Source organism: Oryctolagus cuniculus, chromosome 19, assembly GCF_051225735.1.
Source record: "Oryctolagus cuniculus isolate XC-2025 breed Fujian yellow rabbit chromosome 19, ASM5122573v1, whole genome shotgun sequence".
Taxonomy (NCBI): Eukaryota; Metazoa; Chordata; class Mammalia; order Lagomorpha; family Leporidae; genus Oryctolagus; species Oryctolagus cuniculus.
In genome coordinates this window covers 19828595-19848447 of record NC_142885.1, presented here as the reverse complement: position 1 = coordinate 19848447, position 19853 = coordinate 19828595, and the positions used below count along the sequence as shown (strand labels likewise).

At 38.5% G+C, this 19853-nt stretch overlaps 1 pseudogene; it reads right to left on the bottom strand.

Annotated features, from left to right (window-relative positions):
• Positions 1-7111: 7111 nt before the first annotated feature.
• On the bottom strand, positions 7112-8654 carry LOC149120385 (protein lin-54 homolog pseudogene; annotated as a pseudogene).
• Between the last annotated feature and the right edge of the window lie 11199 nt (positions 8655-19853).

The following is a 19853-nucleotide window of genomic DNA, read 5'->3' as shown; positions in this document are numbered from 1 at the left end:
ACTTGGACAATCCTCCTGTTTTCTCATGAGCATTAGCAGAAAGCTGGATCAGAAGTGGAGCATCTAGGACTCAAACCGGTGCTCCATTATGAGCACTAGTGGTGGCTTAACCTGCTGAACCTCAATGCTATCCTTATTTGTATAGCTTTATTAAAATTGCACTTGGTATTGCATTGTATATAAGTAATCATATAATAATGGCATATTCACTTTATCAATTTTGTGTAGCATAGAATTCTTCTTTTTTTATTTGACAGAGTTATAGACAGTGTGAGAGAGAGACAGATAGGTCGTCCTTCCATTGGTTCACTCCCCAAATGGCGCTATGGCCGGCGCTGCACCGATCCGAAGCCAGGAGCCATGTGCTCCTTCCTGGTCTCCCTTGCGGATGCAGGGCCCAAGCACTTGGGCCATCTTCCACTGCCCTCCTGGGCCACAGCAGAGAGCTGGACTGGAAGAGGAGCAACCAGGACTAGAACCTGGCACCCACATGGGATGCAAGCAACACAGCAGAGGATTAACCAACTGAGCCATGGTACTGGCCAGGAGCATAGAATTGTTATCTCCTCTTTTGTCCCTTTATATTTTTCAGCTTATATTATCATTGTCATAAATATTCCCTTTATCTACTCTTTTTTTTTAGTACTCCTTTATCTACTCTTAGAACCACACTAGATAATATTATAAATTTTGTTCATAAATGAGAAAACTCAAAAGAGAAAATGTATTGTATTTACCCATGATTTTACTGTAAATATTTTTTCTTCATTTTGATATTCTGAGGCTGTTTTATCATTTCTTTGCAGTTTAAAAAAACTCATATTTGTCATTCCATTTACACAGTTCCACTCAGAAAATTTTTTTACTTTTCATTCATTTGAGAATTTCTTGACTTCCTTTTCATTTTTGGAGTATATATTTTTTTCTGGACACAAAACTGAGATGACCTTTCTTTTCATTCTTATCTTGAAAAATGCTGAATTGTTTTTTTCTGTCCTCCTGGTTTTTCATGGTAAATCCACTAGCTTTCAAAAATTGTTCCTCCATAGAAAAGGTGTCATTTCTCTTTTAGTACTGTTAAGATTCATTTTTGTTTGTCTTTAGTTTTCAAAAGCTTAATTATGATGAGTTTAGTATCAATTTGTGTTTATCATTTTGGGGTTTCTTTCAACATATTTTATCTTCAAGTTTATGATTTGCTTTGTGAGGAAATTTTCAGCCACTATTTTTTTTAAAGATTTTAATTATTTTATTTGAGAAGTAGAGTTACAGACAGTGAGAGGGAGAGACAGAGAGAAAGGTCTTCCTTCTGTTGGTTCACTCCCCAGATGGTCACAACTGCTGGAGCTGCACCAATCTGAAGCCAGGGCCAGGTGCTTCCTCCCAGTCTCCCACATGGGTGCAGGGGCCCAAGCACTTGGGCCACCCTCTACTGCTTTCCCAGGCCATAGCAGAGAGCTGGATTGGAAGAGGGGCAGCTGGGACTAGAAGTGGTGCCATAGGGGATGCCAGCACCGCAGGCAGAGGATTAACCTACTGTGCCAAGGAGCCGGCACCCAGCCACTATTTTTTGATTACTTTTTCACCCATCTTCCTTCTCTTTTGGGAGAGGAGACACCAAGAACACAATGATAAGAACGTTAGAATTTTTCATTGTCCTGCAAGCTCCTGAGGCACTATGTTTATATATATTTTCTTTCTGTTGTTTAGATTGAATAACTGCTGTGAGTCTATTTTCACACCTATTAATTTTTCCACTGTCCTCTCTATTCTGCTCTTGAGCATATGCATTGAGATCTGTACTTTGGAGCATATTTTTCAGTTCCAAAATTTTCACTTGGTCCTACATTTTATATTCTGGCTTTGCGGAGATTTTTTTTTTCTTTTTTTTACTTTGCTGAGGTATTCGAATTTTTTTCCCTCTTGTTTCAAGCATGTTCATGCTTCACCATGGAAGAGTATGTTTGTGACTGTTTTGAACTTTTATCAGATGATTCTGCCAAAGCATCTTTGCTGTGTGAGGATTAGTATGCTGTTGAAGGTCGTTTTCATTTAAGTGTAGATTTGCCTGGTTCTTGGTATGGGCATTTTGAGCAAGGTTTCAACTGAAGCCTGGATATGTTGGTTCTCTGGATCTTATTTAAACCTCCGACTTCTATTGGCATTCTTCTGACAGAAGGGAGAGCAGCCTCCTCATTGCCTGGGAAGCAACCAAATCAAAGTCCCCCACTCACCTCAGCTGAGAACAAAGGTGAGGAGAGCACCTGATTGCTGGCAGGAGGAGGTAGAGTTTCCAGCTCTCCATTCAACCTTCTCTGGGAAGGAGAGGAGTAATATGTTAGTGACACTACCCGGGGAGGTGGGATTCACCTCATCACCTCTGGGTGGTGATGGGAGTCCTGCCTCTCTACCACCCTTCACTGGATACCTCCCCTGGAGGGCAGAGGATGAGTGGTTCATCACTCTCATGCGGGTGTGGAGGTCCAGATTCCACACATTGGACCAGTGGGAATGGGGTAGAGACTGCAGTGTCTCTTTAAAGCTTGGTGGGAGTAGAAGTCCAGGCTAACCACTCAACATTTGCTAGTTTGGATGGAGAGGTCAGAGTTTTCTTCACTTCCCAACAGAGAGGCTGCTATCTTGAGGTGTTATGATATAGGAGACCACCTATGTCCTGGACTTCTGACTGTGTCTATTGGTGATTGGGAGTTGCTAACTTCTTCAACTCCAAGTCTGAGATAGATGAGACCAGAAGCAAAAAATAAAGAACTCAACAACACATTGTTCCTTGGGTCTCAAATTCCCCGGAGTCTATGGACTGAAAGTATGTGTTCCTCAAGTTCATATGTTGAATTCTCAGGCCTCATACCGATGGTGTTTCTAGACAGAGATTTGGGGAGATACTTAGGTAATGAGGGTGGAGTCTTGATGGATGGAATGTGTGCCCTTACAAGAAAAGACCAGAGATAAGTGATCTTCCTTAGATGTATGAAGACACCATGAAGAGACTGCTGTGTGAACACCAGCAAGAACGGCCTCCTCAGATAGTGGATCCGCCAGCACCTGCACCTTGACTTCCCACCCTCTGGAACTCTCAGCAATAAATGTTGTTTCAGCCTCTCAGTGGACAGTATTCTGTTCTAGTAGCTTGGTGGCTCTATCTTCCTCTCTCTTTCAGAATCTCCTTATGTTTGTTTTATGTATAATGTTGATGGTTTCGAGGTGTACTTAATGGAAATAACTGAGAAAAGCACATTTATGTCATCTTCCTGGAAGCAGATGCCTGAAAACTCACTTTTAATTTATAAGCTATGTAATGTTATTTAAAATATTATTATGAGTTGTAGGAGAATCATAATATTGATATTGTACCTTTTTTTTTACAAACTATTCCATATACTTATTTGTAAAAGCAGAGATTAGTAGTAGGAGAAAAGGAAATGACTTTAAAATCTGTCGTGCATGAATGGAATTCAAATTTCATATCTATATCTCTTACATGTCAAAAGATATAAATTGTCAGAATGCTGAATTTCAAACATGTAGAAGAAGATCAGATTTACTTACCTTTAAAATATCCATGTAACATACACCCTCCAATCTCTTCCCACATTATTCATGTACTTATCTTATCCTCTTATTAAATATTTCTGTGAAAGTTCTGTTCCAATAATTGTACTGAGCACTTATAGCTAAAGAATTGTTCTCAGAGATCAAGTTCAGAATACACATGAATAATATGAGTACAAAATGACTCTTTCCATATTAAAGGATTGTCCAATAGGCTACAAGATCATTGAGAGGAGCGGATGCATACCTTTGACAGCTGGAGTGGGTCTTAAAGAATGAATGAGATTTCTGTAGATGCAGTAAGAAGGAAATAGCAAGGACAAATTCTAGAAACACAAAAGAGCACTGAACATCTTAGAAAAGTTACACTGTTGGCCGGTGCTGTGGCTCACTAGCTAATCCTCTGCCTGTGGCGTCGGCACCCCAGGTTCTAGTCCCGGTCAAGGCACCGGATTCTGTCCCAGTTGCTCCTCTTCCAGTCCAGCTCTCTGCTTTGGCCCGGGAATGCAGTGGAGGATGGCCCAGGTCCTTGAGCCCTGCACCCGCATGGGAGACCAGGAGAAGCACCTGGCTTCTGACTTCGGATCGGTATGGTGCGCCAGCCGCAGCATGCTGGCCGTAGTGGCCATTTGGGGGGTGAACCAACGGTAAAAGGAAGACCTTTCTCTCTGTCTCTCTCTCTCTCACTGTCCACTCTGCCTTTCAAAAAAAAAAAAAGAAAGAAAGAAAGAAAAGTCACACTGTCTTGGAACTGAAGCCTAGCACATGGAGAATGGAAGAGAAATAGCAGTAGAGTGGGCTATGACCAGCACACAGTATAAATACATCACTTGAAGTGTTTAAGTCAAGGTGGACTGAAGAACAGGAATCTGAACTTATTCTTAGATAGCCTCTATCTTCCTTCCACAGTGTTTCTACTTTGACACCATTGGCATTTGGAGCAGATGATTGTTGTGAAGGACTGTCCTACATACTGCAAGCTGTTCAGTAGCACCTTTGATCCTTAACCCTTGGATGCCACTCCCCTGCTGCCTCCAAGTTGTGACCACCTTGTGCCTTTAGACATAGCTACATGTCTCTTGGAGGGCAAAATCATCCTGATTTGAGAAACACCAATCACAGCATAAAGTTGTAGTACTGTGTTTGGCACAGAGTCAGTGCTCAATAAACAACAGTTAAATCCATGGTCACAATTTCATTTTAAAAAGGAAGGAGGCAGCATTTGGATAAACCAGTTAAAGCTACTGTAATGACCCAGGTTTAAAAAAAGAAAAAGTTGCACTTCAAAAAAAGGCAGAGTAAGGGGAAAATTATAGAATATCATCAAAAGTAAAATCAACACACTTGGTCATGAAATACATAAATGTCTTATCTGTTGGTCAGTAAGTATCTTCTTTCCTAATTAGAATTCCTAGGATCTGTAGCTGAGATACTTCACATAATAAATAAAAGCTGATGTTCACCATCATTTCTAATTTTTCTTAGAACTGAGGGTTTTTTTATAGAATAGTATAAATGTTTATTTTTCTGTATGATTTTTCTTCACTATCCTGTTTTTACAATATAGAAAAGTGTACTCCTTGATTAGCTATAGTAAATATAAATTTAATTTTTCTACTTTGGGGTGTAAATAGAGCTAAGAAATTATATACCCAACCCTCACCAAAAAGTCTTTTAAAATTATTGAGTTAATGTGGCTATTAACCTTGTTCAGCAATTTGATGCAAATGCATAAATACAAAAATCATTTAGTAAGTACTACCCAGGAAGGAAAAAAGCTTAATACTTAAGATAGCTTCTTCTCAAAAATCAAAAAACTAGGAGCATTGATTGCATCTTCAAATTTTTAGAAGCAAAACATTCTCAAGCAATGCCATCACACATAATATACAACTGGGATTGAAATTCCACAAATACTTTCTGCACACTATGTATAAATACACATCACAACAGGGCAATTAGAATTAACAGAGTATGTACAAAATAAACAAAGTTTAAGTTTATACCAAAAACTTATTGCAATCTTTTGAAAAATAACTTGATTGGATATTACTTTATTCTCTTACACTAATTCACATTTATATAAATTTTAATTAAACAGATTAGATTGAGGTGCTAAGAATGTTTGCACTATCTACGCTTAATCTTATAAATCCAAATTTCAAAAGAAAGATATTTTAATGAATTAATGGAGTCCTCTATTGGATTCCTTATTTCTACTGCCTATATCTTGCATGTTCATAGGAACATATATACACAATACATCCACCTGTAGAGTCCTTGTAGAAGTGTCATAATCACACAATAATAGTTACTGAGGAGTAAGGTACCAAAGAAAATGCCAGAATTCCACTTGTTTTCTTGTAATAAAATCAAGAGTTCTATTATGGCAGGCTCCTAAATTCATAGAATTTTTGAATTTCTGAAACTGATTTAGGTTATACTGGTAATTCTATGAAAACACACCCTCAGTTTACCAAATCACTGGCTAAAAATGATGCTATAATTAAACTTCCCCTACAATTTTGAAAGCTTTATTAGAAGGCTGCTTCAAGAAGTCAGGAAAGAGTCAGGCAGCGGTTTGAAACCACTGAACTTCAGAAGTCTACAAAGAGGTTTGTGTAGGTGAAAAACTCTTCCCTAAATTAATCTCTTACAGATTCAATATTCTTTATTTCTCTATCTGAGCCAAATTATATACTTGATAATGATGTATCAAGTGTATCAAATATATACATCATTCTTTTAAAAAGAATACATAAAAAGAATCTGTCTACTTACATTAACAAGCACCTTTCATTTTAATAGTACCCAGGATTCACACTGAGAATTTATTATCATTTCAAAAACATACCACCTCTTTGAAAGAAAATGGAGACATCCTGCAGTATTTATCTAGAGACACAATGCCCATTCTCTGAGAATTTTTTACTGTTCCTTCATATTTTATATATTTTTTAAAAACTTTTTTATTTTAAAAGTGTGCCTGGGGACTGCTTCCCCTTCTGAGAGTCTCAAAGTGACAACAGGATATTATTTGAGAATCTGCCCTGAAAAGCTGATTTTTCTTAAAACAATAGTGCATTTCTCAACACAGCATGTCATTAGGATATGTCTCATAAGAATTTACGTAGACAGTCTATCTGTATACATTGTAGATCTAGTACCAAAGAATGAGTAATGCCAATGCTGCTTTGGCTTTTTCTACTGAACAAAGTCATACAATGCCATATATTATAAATTATATTATAGCAATTTATAAATGTTCTTTGTCAATAGAATCAGAAGGACAGAACATCTAATTCTTAGGAAACCCAAGCAAGTTAAAAATCTATAATACTACAAAAAACAAAAATGACTAAGACTTAAAATGTAATTCCCTCGTTTAAAATTTCCTCTCTTTCAATATTATAATTCCAGGTCTCTTAAAACAAGAACTGAATTAAAACACAGTAATTGCTAAACTATCTTCCAGAAAATCAAGTGTCCTTGCACCTTCAATTTTCTGTACAGTTCCGTGTAGCAGTCTTCTATGCAGAAATTAGCAGTTCATGGCACAAGGGTCACTTTTTGCTTTTCCTGCAGAGTTGATGAGGCTCATCAAGCATCATCCGAATGCCTCAAGTATCATCCATTCATCTGCAGCCTTTGATTTTCCTTTCTTGTCTGCCTGCTTCCCTTGTGCAAGAAGGCAATTACACATGGCTTTAGCTACTTCCTTAGTTACAAATGTAAATGGCAACTTTCCTTCTCCACTGTTCAAAGTTGGTGCTGGCCTAGTGAGCAAGTCCGAAATTTGGGGGGACAACTTGGTCTTGGCTGCTGTTTGCTGCTGCACCCGGACTTCAGCCGCATCTACCAAGTGCATCAATTTCTTTCTGGGCTTTCTTCAAAATTCTCACAGCCAATATATTTGCATATTGAGGAACACATTTTTTTTGCCTCATAGCATTCACAGTACTTTTTAAGATATCCCAATCGCTTGCAATTGTATCCTTTGCTATGATGTCGATCTGATTCTCCCTCCTTTCCTTTCCCTATCTTAGGCTTGAAAGCTTCTGGATTTCTGTCCAGGCATGCCTTTATTGCATTTTGCCTTTCATTTTCATGTTCCAAATTATTATAACAATTAGTACAACTGCAGTTGTTGCGAAATTCACCATTTGCAAAGCAATCACAATATAATTTCAAGCACAGGGAGTTTGTATAATTACAGGGTTTTCTGGGCCAACTTGTAGACTCTGATGGGATTATGCCTGGGTCTGGACACCGGATGTGTCAGTGAAGTTTGAGCTGCTTGCTATAAACACATAGGAAGACTGCTGGAGCTGAGTAACGTACTGAGCTGGAAGCACTGCATAGCCCACATTCCCTGTTCCTGGAGCTGGTGCCAGCACAGTGCCTTGTGGCAGGTTGGTGAGGTTGGATTAGATCTGTGGCAGTGGTGTGGCAGGCATGATTAACCACTGCTGTGGCTGGCTGGTAGTCACTATTTGTGAACTTGGATTGATTAGCTTGGGAACGACTTGTTTGACAATCTGAGCTGGAACAATTACAACTGACATCCGCACTGGGGTTGTATTAACAACCACTGGCTTTGCTTGCTGAAGAGGCTGCACATTTGCACTAGGATTCTGACTGACTGGCTGTGTTGAGCTACTGGCTGTTGTGGCAGTAACAAGGTGCACATAATGAAACTTGCTTCCAGGCACGTGAATCTGCTGGACATTGGGAGCAGTTGCCAGAGTAATAATCGTCTTAAACTGTGAGACGCTCACTCCTCCAATAGTGATGGTCTGCACAGCTGACTTCACTGCCTTATTTTGGTGCTTTCAGAGGTTAGGTGGCTATTTTATTTGGTGTCTGTGTTGTAGAATTTAAAGTTGATCTAATAACACCACTTTCAGATATTGTCATGGTCTTTGATGGAGTCCCAGGAGTAGACTGTGAAAGAACTCTACCTGCAATGATGGTGGTGATACTTGAGTTGTCTGTCCTGTAACTACTTTACTATTAATTGGTTTTGAAAAGACCAGCCTGGTGATTACTGGACCAGAGGTTGGTGTTCGAGGTTTCTTAGCCATCAGCTGGCACTATCTACATGATCCTTCTCCTGCTAGAAAGTTGACCAGGTGCAAAGCTGTTGGTGCTGCCTTCTCGCGATCTCGGGGCTCCCAGCTGCGGCGGTGGCACCTTTGAGGCAGAGACCAGGGTTTGTTCAAAATCACAGGCCCAGCGCCATTCCACCTCTGCATCCCATAATATGCCGGGCCCTACCCACCTGCACGCGCCCCTTTCTGCCCACCCCTCCATTCCCATGTTATCATAGTTTGATAGATACTTAAAGTTTCTCAATTTCCCCAAATTGATTAATATGATAGCACCATAACTAAAGTGACATGATTAAGTAGGCACTTACATAAAATATGGGAATTGAGCTTTTAGAACACATTTTGCTGTTAAAAATCAACCACTCTGTTTTTTAGAAGTACATTAGCCTGAGAATGGGAGGCACTTAATCTGCAATTTAGAATGTCTAAATGCCTGCAGGAGTTGGGAGATGAATCAATCATCCTAAAAACGCAGTCATTTCAAAGAGGCATTCTTGAACAGGCTTTCCATTTATGACTAGACCAACACACTCAGTTCCTTCTGTAATGCAAGATGCACTTATTACACAGCTGTTAATGAAGAGGATGGTGCTTCTCTACCCATGAAAGACAGCTAATCTCTGAGAAAAGCTAGCCTCGCCTCACAAAATCCAAGCTTACAGTTTTGGCAGTTAGTTCGACTCTACCTACATGAGCTAATGGTCACATTTTCCAGTGCTCAACTGAGGTAGCAGGTGTTAAGTGTTACCACCATCATAGTTATATAATCATATAATAGCAACTAAAGAGCCAAGTTAAGTAGGGTAAAATAAAATGGTTTTATGGTTATACAGAACTTTGCATTGTTAACCATTTCATTTTCATTTTAGGCAATACCATTTTCACACCCTGAAATAAAAAAGTATTGTATACACTGTGGTTTGTTCTCTCACCCTCTTTTTATATTTATTTATTTATTTATTTTTGTGCTAAGAAGTCTAGACCAGAAAAGCAGCATTATCTCTTCCAGTTAATTTTGGAAAAGAAAAAGAAAAATCAATCAAAACTCTTATTTACAGAAGTCTAAATTTAGCAACTTTGAGGTCTTCAAATAAGAGTCCCACACTAACTTAACATAATATTTTTCAAGAATGTGTATGCCTTTTAGTGGCTTCTGGTCCTCCATTTTCCTAAACTAAAAGCACTTGAGTAGCTATGGAAAGACATCTTGAAACAACTCTACTTATCTTCAACTTAAAATGTACTTATCACACTGCTCCAACAGTGTGAACATCAGCAGAGTAGTTGAATCCTGAGATCTGACCTATCAGCAAAAAGAATTTCTGAGTGATAATAGGCTCAAAATCAAGAAAAAAAGACAGAAAGGCTGGGGATATTAAAGCAATTTTGTAGTTGCCAGGCAATATAATTTTTCAAGGTTAAGTAATGCATTAGTGCTCTATAGGAATAAGCAGACTTTCAGTTTTCATGGTGTTATAAGCCAAATTCTGATATTTTTGGCTTACAAATGGATCAGGCCCCCATTTCTTCTGCATCACTTTAATATCCACACTGTGCAGTAACTGAGAGTACTTTGGTAAATTATTTGTATTTCACCCTGAGATTTATTGAGAATGAAACCACAAGATTTATGATTGAATACAGTGCATATGAAAATCTGAAAGTATAGTTCCATTAATCAACATTTCCCACGGTCAGAATGCAAGAAGTTAACATGCAATGTGCTTTACATGCTCTGGAGGACAAATCTAAAGCACTATCAATACTGTGGGAATCTATGCCTCAGAATTAAAAGACATCTATCACTTCTCATCCAATAATTCAGAGATATAGCTAGCTCAGGCTCCAAGCACACTAACATAATGTTCTGTCCTGTATCTACGGAATAGCCCATCTTGAAGTCTATCCCAGGGTGAAACATAACCTTTCTTAACTCAGCTCCCAGTGACCGAGGCCAGACAGAACACACAGGCAAGACTCTTACATATCCACTAACTCTATTTTGTTTAAAAAATATCAGGGATCCTTGAAAAATAACATTATAAAGTAACTGAAGATAGTTGATGAGTAGAAAGATTCAGTTTTCAAAAATAAGCACTCATCTTGTGACCAAATCTGTGAATATCAACCAGGAGATATTCCTATAGTATCTTAAAATATAAGAATGACATAGCACTAAATTCATTTTTAAAATAAAAATGTGCAAGCATCCAGAAGGCATCGACTATTATAAATAGTGGCAGTCATCCTATGAGAAGGTCAGATAGGCTATGAATAGGAGGAAAGGCCATAGGTTGTGGCAACAGTATCATCATCCCAGGCACTGAGCCACTGGCAAAGACAAAGTGAGTCTCTGTTTTGATCTCCCTACTGACACTCTGGTCATCTGAACACCTCCATTTGAATGTATGCGTGACATGCATGCCTGTCTGACTTCTTCATCTTCAGTTGATGAAAATTCTCAGTTCAAATAGAAAATTTATCTCAGATCAATAATTTCTTTTTCTTTCTGTTTAGTATCATGACTATTAAATATAAACCACAGTTCAATGTGCTAAAACTACATATAAAGGAGATGAGTTGGCCGGCGCCGTGGCTCACTGGGCTAATCCTCCGCCTTGCGGCGCCAGCACACCAGGTTCTAGTCCCGGTCAGGGCGCCGGCTTCTGTCCCGGTTGCCCCTCTTCCAGGCCAGCTCTCTGCTGTGGCCAGGGAGTACAGTGGAGGATGGCCCAAGTGCTTGGGCCCTGCACCCCATGGGAGACCAGGAGAAGCACCTGGCTCCTGCCATCGGATCAGCGCGGTGCGCCGGCCACAGCGCGCCGGCCGCGGCGGCCATTGGAGGGTGAACCAACGGCAAAGGAAGACCTTTCTCTCTGTCTCTCTCTCTCACTGTCCACTCTGCCTGTCAAAAAAATAAAAAATTTAAAAAAAAATTAAAAAAGGAGATGAGTTAAGAGAGACTTGCTCAGTTATTGAGACAAATGCATTCCTTAATCTAAAATTAGGGATTAATGAAAATTTAGGGGAAGTTGCCATGTGTCATGCTTTTAAATTTAGTTTTGGATACACTTTCAGTTGCCTTATTAGTTTCCATTTATTTCCTATGAATTTTTTTTGCATAGTGAATTGCCAATTAGAGTGCATATATATTTGCCTTAGATAAATTCATTTGTTTTGATGGAAATAAATGATAATGAAGCATAAATCCAGAATTGGCCTGGAATCAGGATACTTCAGTTGGAGGGCACAGATCTCCAGATATGATTTCTAGCCTTCTCTCTACAAATTTCCTATGTTCCCACAAATCAAGTCTTCTCCTTCACAAGGGACCAAGGAGCCTATACGTTTTGTTCTTGGCCCTCTCTCTGCACTGTTGGGAGTATCAGGGTTGAGGTTCCTCTGAGCATCTGGGCTCTAGACACCTGCTGACTTTCTAGCCAGAGAGATGACCATGCTGCTCCTTTTTATGCATCTCATTTCACTTACTAAATACTTAACCTTGGAGGATGAAGCAAAAGTGGTTTTTGTGTTTCCTGGCAGTCTCGTGCTTCAAAGGACTTAACAGTGATTTGTTTATTTCAGAGGAAACGGAAACCAGTGAGTGATGACAGATTTATGGGTTAAGTGGACATCAAAAAAAAAAAAAAAAGGAAAACCAACAAAACTTTTCTTACCGTCAGATTTCTTCTAACCACACACTCAATGTTCAAGGCAATGTTATATGTTTTGGCAAATCAAATCCATGTGATAGAGTATAATCAAATTTGTGAATTTAAATTATTTCCCCTGCCTACATTTTCAGAGTAACCTAGCAAAAAGAAAATGAGCAAAGAAAGCTAAGGTTATACCTTAAGTAAAATGGAAAAAAATCTACCCAGATGGGTGGGTAACTTGGAGTATCTTTTGGAAAATACCTAAAATGATATTAAAAATAAAGTGATAAATTGTAAGGATTCCAGTAAAATGTCCAGTATTAAGGAAAGGAATATTGGAAAAACATCAAATTCCAGATCATAAAGCAATTTCAAGTGCAAAACACTATAGATTTAGTTTTTCATATCAGTCACTGATAAAATATCCATTAATGCTAATTTAAGTTGACAGAGTAAATTCAAAGACTACACATCAGTTCCAAAATGATCCAAATTATTCCTCCTCAGTGAATGATCAATTTTATCAGGTAGTAAATATCATGTAGGACAGATACAAGTTTGCATCAACAAAAATTCCATCGTTTCCAGACTGAATGCAAAAAAATATAATAAATGCCATCCAACGAAGGTTAATAAGCAATCTCAACCCATATATTCTAACATAATTGCACCCAGGATATCTTTGTTAATGTTCAGTAGTAATAATGCCTTTTCCACCACACAAGGCTTACAAAGCAATCCTCAATTAATTCCCAACTAATCTTTATTTAAAAAAATTCATAAGTGAATAGTCCTCCTGCTTCCCACATCCTCTTGCCCTGTGTTGGGGCAGCTTCATTGCACAATGTATGGCTGGAAACCCAGCAGGCCCAGATGTTTTCATGGGAGAGACGCTGCACCCCCTCAAAATTCTCTACGTCGACTCTCCGCAAATTCAAGATGAACACTTCATCCCCACTGTCCTGCTAAAAGTGCTTCAAATCTCCTTTAGGAACTCCTTCTGCTTGTCAACTACCTGACTGGCAATTCTGGAATTCAGACTGGAACTTTGAAAAGACTGAATCTTTTGTGAGGCTATGAAGGTTAATGATTCTATGTTGTTAATTGCCACTGTCTGATTCTATTAAGCTTTCTTACTTTTCCCCCTGGAAATTCTAGCCTATTTTCTGGCATGTTCCCCAACCTTTCCCAGAAAAATGGTCTCCTCCCTGTTCCTCTAGGGGCCTGGAACTCTCCCTAGTTGACCTTACATTTTTGAATATGTTTTATTGTTTGCCTTCCGACTTCCAAAATACCATTCTCTGACACTCATATCCATTGTTATGGTGCATTTGGCTGCATTTTAATTGCGTATCTACAACTTACTGATCTAACATCTCAGTATCTCTGAGTCCATTTGTCTTTTGATAATTGCCCAAATTCGATGTTTATACATTGTTCTCAATTAAGAATGAATTTAAGATGCATATTTGTCCTCAAATCCATGCTTGCATTTTCTTCTAAAAACAGCTGGTTGATGCAAGTGTTTATTTTTAAAAAGTTCTTTTGATGAATCTTGATGTGAATGGAAGGGGAGAGGGAGTGGGAAAGGGGAGGGTGGTGGGTGGGAGGGACGGTATGTGGGGGAACCCATTGTAATCCATAAATCGTACTTTGGAAATTTATATTCATTAAATAAAAGTTAAAAAAAAAGTTCTTTTGTAAAATCATGCTCTTTATGTTTCACTTTTAAAGATGCTTCATTTTTTATCATATTTAGTTTCTCTTGGTGTTGGAGTTCTCATAATCTCTTGTTCTGTTGAGAAGGTCCCTCTTTCAGCAGCTGAAGATTAAGAAGGTTGGTCCTTATGTCTAGACCAACAGGACACTTTAGTGGAAGGAAGGGTTCTGCACTTGCAGTATCCCATACATTAGCCACACACAGCTATGGTGTGCATGGAATGAGGTTCATTGAATCAACATATTGCATTTTTAAGTTTACCTAATTAAAATTTAAAAAGCCATAAGTGGCTAGTGGTTCCCTTACTACACAGCATGAAAGAGTATTATAATGAAACAGGTAGGAATGTTTGTGTCCCATGTGTATTGAGCACCTGGTTTGCAGTCCTGGCTTCACTCCCAATTCCAGCTTCCTGCTAATGTATTGGGAGGCAGCAGGTAATGAATGAAAAACTTAAGTCAGGGCCACCCACACAGGAGACCTGGATGGAGTTCCAGGCTTCTGGCTTTGCCCTGGCCCAACCCCAGCTGTGGCAGCCATTTGCAGAATGAATCAGCAAATAAGAGATCGCTTTCTGCCTGTGTCTGTCTCTCTGTTCCTCTGACTTTCAAATAAATAAAATAAAACAAATATTTTTATAAAAGGGAATATTATAATTATTGCTGATAACCACAGATACAAGCCATGCATTGTAGTAAATCTGTAATGCCTTGTTGGGCAGACATGTCTGAAAAGAATGACATCCAGAGGACAAGTGCTTGTGTCTTAGGACTTCTCATTGAGAAAAGAGACTCTTCTTGTCTTGGAATTCTCAACCCTGATGGTGTGTAAGAATCACCTGGGGACGTTTTGTAGGCTGACAGTGTCCCGATGAAATGATGAGACACTTGGGACTTGCATCAAATTACTGGGAAAAATGAGAACAGAGACTAGGATGGCAGAAATGAGCTGTCATTTGTCACATGCTGAGGAACACTGAACAGGACGTGCACATGTCCCATACTCCATTCTCCCATCTCATGCTATGATTTCCATGTATTGTCAAATTTAACACATGGCAGCTCCACTCTAGATGAACTTAATTGTAATCCAAGAGGCTTCTGTATCTTTCGAAAGGACTTGTATTACTCCAGTGCTCACAAAATTTGAGAATCACTGGTTTATGAAGAAGTCCTGCTGCACAGAGAATATGAACTATCTTTCCTTAAGATCCAAAGAGATCAGGAAAAAGGAATCAATAGCAAAGTCATGGAAAACAATATTTATTAAAAAAAAATACTCATCAAGGAGCAGGCTTTGTGGCATGGCTGACTAAGCCACTGCTGGTGACATTGGCATCCCATATCAGAGTGCAGGTTTGAGTCCCAACTGCTCTGCTTCTAATCCAGCTTCCTGTTAATGCACCTGATGGTCCAAGTACCGGGGTTCCTGCTACCCATGTGGCAGACTAGAAAGGAATTCCTGGCTCCTGGTTGCTGGCTTCTGTCTGGCCCAGCCCTGGCTGCTTTGGGTACTTGGGAAGTGAAGCAGTACATGGAAAACCTTTCTGTCTTTCTTTCCCTCTCTGTCACTCTGCCTTTCAAATTAGTAGATACATAATCTTTTTATAAAAAGAAATAAAAAGACTGACCAAAATGCATTGCCATGTGCATTATGTTAACTCCCTTACAGAAAATAATGGTAACTATGTTGCACAAGTAGATTTACCACCAACTTTCCTTTCTAGGTGGTTTATGGAACCTATCTCAGAAGATTCCATGGGAAGATTACTGATGGTCTGCCCGCCCTCCCCTTCCTTGTACTTTATTCACTGGCCAGGCCACCCATGTGGTCATCAGTGTCTCAGATCCATGGTTCTAATCCTGTTGCACTGTTTGACAAGGGTTAACAATAATCCTCTGCAAAGTGGATCATACAGACACAGACATCCTGAACTGAAGCAGCATCATTCTATCAAGGTCCTCATAAAAGGGATTTTTAATCTATTTTTTAAAGCCAGTGAATTTAAAAAATTTGAAAGCAGTTTATTTTTCTTTAACTCACCAATGTTTGTGCCACTATCAAATAGTACAATGCAGCTTGCTTAATAGTCCTTATTTTACCCAAATGTCCAATAATTTCAAGTTTTATTAGTACTTGGCATTTTAAAAAAGATGAGCTGACTATATATAATGTTCAACAATGTATAAATGTATAAAATGTATAAAGCTCAACAATGCATAATGTGGGGAGCAATTCGGACTAGACTAAGTTACTGGAATTAAGACTTATTCTATGCATCTGCTCTCCCACAATATGGCGCTGGGAGAGAAGAAAACAGCTTCTGCACAGCTGCCTCCAGTTCAACCAATAAACTGTAGGACTTGCTCCTGATTGGAGGAGAGCAGCGTGTTCGGCGTGTGGGCAGCCGAGTTAGGATTGGCGGAGGAGGACTATAAAGGAGGAGAGAGACGGCATGCACCAGGAACATCTAAGGGGAACACCTGTGCAGCCCCCGAGAGAGCCGGCCGGCGGTGTGCCGCTCCCCTGCGGAAGTGGGGAATGTGGCCAGGGGGAACTGCCCTTCCACGGAGGTGGAAGGGATAGTAGCCAACCCGGGAAGAACCAGCAGCAAACCCGGGGAGGGCCGAGCAGATGAAAGAACAGCGCAGGGTCCTGTGTCGTTCCTCCACGAAGAGGGGGAGCGACAGCATAACTCTGCAGAGATGGCTATAGCATCTCATGTCTCATCTAAAAGTAATGCCACAGGATATTCATACATATTGGTTAACAGGAAATTGGATTTCATAGTTACCAGATTATTAAAAGTATAGACACCATATATATTTTAAAATACACATTTTTAGCTTGGTATGATAAACTTTTTAATAAATGTGCACTTATTTTTTCCATACTTAATAAAAAATGGTAAATATATAACATATAACCAAAGGTATTAGATGTTAGAAAGCATCCATTGATATCAACCATACACAAACACAAACAATGAGACTTTAGTGACTGTTCATCTACTTTTCCTGTGGGTTGAGCAAACATTTTCCAGGTTCACCCTACTACTGAAAACATGGGTCTGGGAGCCTCAGAAAATCTCAACCATGAAGGATTCATTCATCTTCAGAGCAGCAGTTTCTATACGAGAAGTAAGATTTGCCAAACAAATAGGATTTACCTGACTCTATGCAAGTAATAGTCTTTACTACCAGCGGAAAATGTGATGAGTAATTAGGGGGTATGCATCTGACAAGGTGTCATGCAGATTTTAATAAAAACAATGCATGCAGATTGGCAAAAAGATACTGCAGTCTGTGGGTTAAAAATAAATGAATCTGGTGGGTTAAAAATAAATGAATCTGATAGGCAACAAGAGCTAAACACACACACAGAGCATGTAAAACTAGTGAAATCTGGGTAATGTTGATGGATTTTATCAAAATGAATTTTCTGGTTGTGCTATTATATTGCAATTATTCAAGTTACTGCTGTTGGGGGAAGCTAGGTAAAGGATTTATAGGATACCTCTACATTATTTCTTTAAATACTGCACATGAATTTACACTTGTTCAAAATAGAGTTTTTGTAGTGAAGTGCTAAGCAGAAACAAGTCTATTGGACAAATATTTGTTAAAACCAAACAAAATCAATTATCAGTGCAAAAGTAATCAACTATTCAATAAAGGCTTTAATGATTGGGTTAAGAAATTCTAGATGAAAGCCTATGAATAGATACTCCAAAATTCTTATCAAAGGAAATCAGATAGTGAATACAGTATTGCAATTCACTAGGGGTTCTTGGCTAAATGATGGATGCAGAACACCTTCTGGAAAATTTCCTGAATGAATCCTTCACAGTGAGTTCTAGGTACTCACATCATGAAGTAAAAGAACACTGTCTTGAATGCTAATGATGTATAATCGTGCTCTAAAGAATAATTTTGCCAGAAAAACACTGCACTCAATAAAACAAGATTACACTCAAGAGCCAGTCCAAGCAAAGTTACATAGTGTGTCAGCGATAGATATCAGGCACTTTGTGTGTCATATGCATCAAACTTTATGATTAAACATTTGTATAACAAGTGTGGAATAGCTTCAGGTTAATGCAGAATTCTAAGAAGATAAATGATCGAGTCAATATTTTACTGTGTGGTATAGTAAAGAAATCCTACAAGATCCCACTAGGGAAGAATAAAAACAGATAAAAATGCTCAGAGGACAGTTAACTTAGGAGTTCTGTGGGGAGGGGAATACATTAAATTCCAGAGACACAAAGTGCCAGTAGGAATAAAATAAAGGATGATGTCAAATAGGATGAATTTGGTCCATGCTGAGTAGAATAAAGCCATGGCACTGAGAATCAAATGTAAGTGTAGATGAGAAGGAGAAGTCATCAATGGAGATCATTAATGTGAAGACATTTGGAAAGCAAATTAAAATTAGTTATGTAAAGCAGGGAATTTTATGTGTGTGTTTGGGATTAGAGTCATGATTGACCAAAAAAAAAAAAAATGTGGAAAAATCAACCCTATTTTCCACACTTGATTTTGTTTTGAGAGTCTTGAAAACAGAAGGATCTGGGATAACTATGAGAGGTCAGAGTTAGGGTCTTTGCAGAGTTCAGTGATTATTGGAGGAGGAAGGAACAGGTGCATCTGGTGTGCACAGGTGATGGGAAGATGATGTGGACCAGAGAGGGGGAGAAAGAAGGAAAGCATGTCTGCTTAGTGCAAACAAAATGGTCAGTCATGGATATTTTTGAGCAGCTGCTGGAAAAGATGACCATTCAATTTAAGAAACCAGCAGTTATCTAAGAATGAAGAGAGAAAGTTAAGCACTTGAGACAAGGAAGGGTTGCTTGGTATAATTGGAGCTATTTTATTTTATTACTTTATCTGGACAAAAAGACAAGTAAAACTATAGGTAAAATTCAATTTCACAAAATTGCTTTAAAATAAAAAAAAAATTTGAAGAGGAAATAGATTCTTCAATTCATCAATGGTTATCCAAAATATTATTCTATTTATGGAAAGTATCTCTAATTTATAATAGATCTCATGTGTACATGACCAGATATGACACATTAAAAGGCTACGAGGTGTCAAAAATATTCAGGCACTTTGTTAGCAGGAGCTACATCACTGGAATGTTCAAAATCTGAAGCTAAGAAAATGTATTGGTGTTTACATTCATAAAACAAGGATGAAAAATGACTTAGGTAATCATAAAACCTGATTCAGAGAATGGTATCTTATACCCAAGTAAAGCGTTTTGTCAAATTTCATTGTGTTCACTCAATGGCAGTAGCCAACATTTTAAATGATGCTGAGATTTATTTTTATTGGGAAGGATAAAACTTAAGGTTTCAATAGGGGCACCGGTTTGAGTCCTGGCTGCTCCACTCCATTATATTAGATTTTTGTAGAATGGCAAATATTTTATTTATAGCTACCAACTCATAAAACATTTGTTGTGGAACAGTGTTTGTCTATATGCTTGGCATTGTAGAATGACAGGTACACAGTGCACTTAATAAATTGAAAGTTAAACCCAAAGTTACATCTTGCTCAAACTGATTGTGCATCATATTGTAATTTTTCCTAGATATTCCATCATTGTGTTTTACTCTTCATTTCTGTTACTGAGTTGTGTATTTTAGTATTTGCTTTAGAGTAGAAAAAAAATACTCTGTTGGATCTCAAAGATTAAGGACAATGTTGAACAATTTAAAAGTCTCAAAACTATAGAATCTTTTTCTTGGAGTAGTAGATTAATTTTGGGGTAAGAACTCTTCGAAATGAA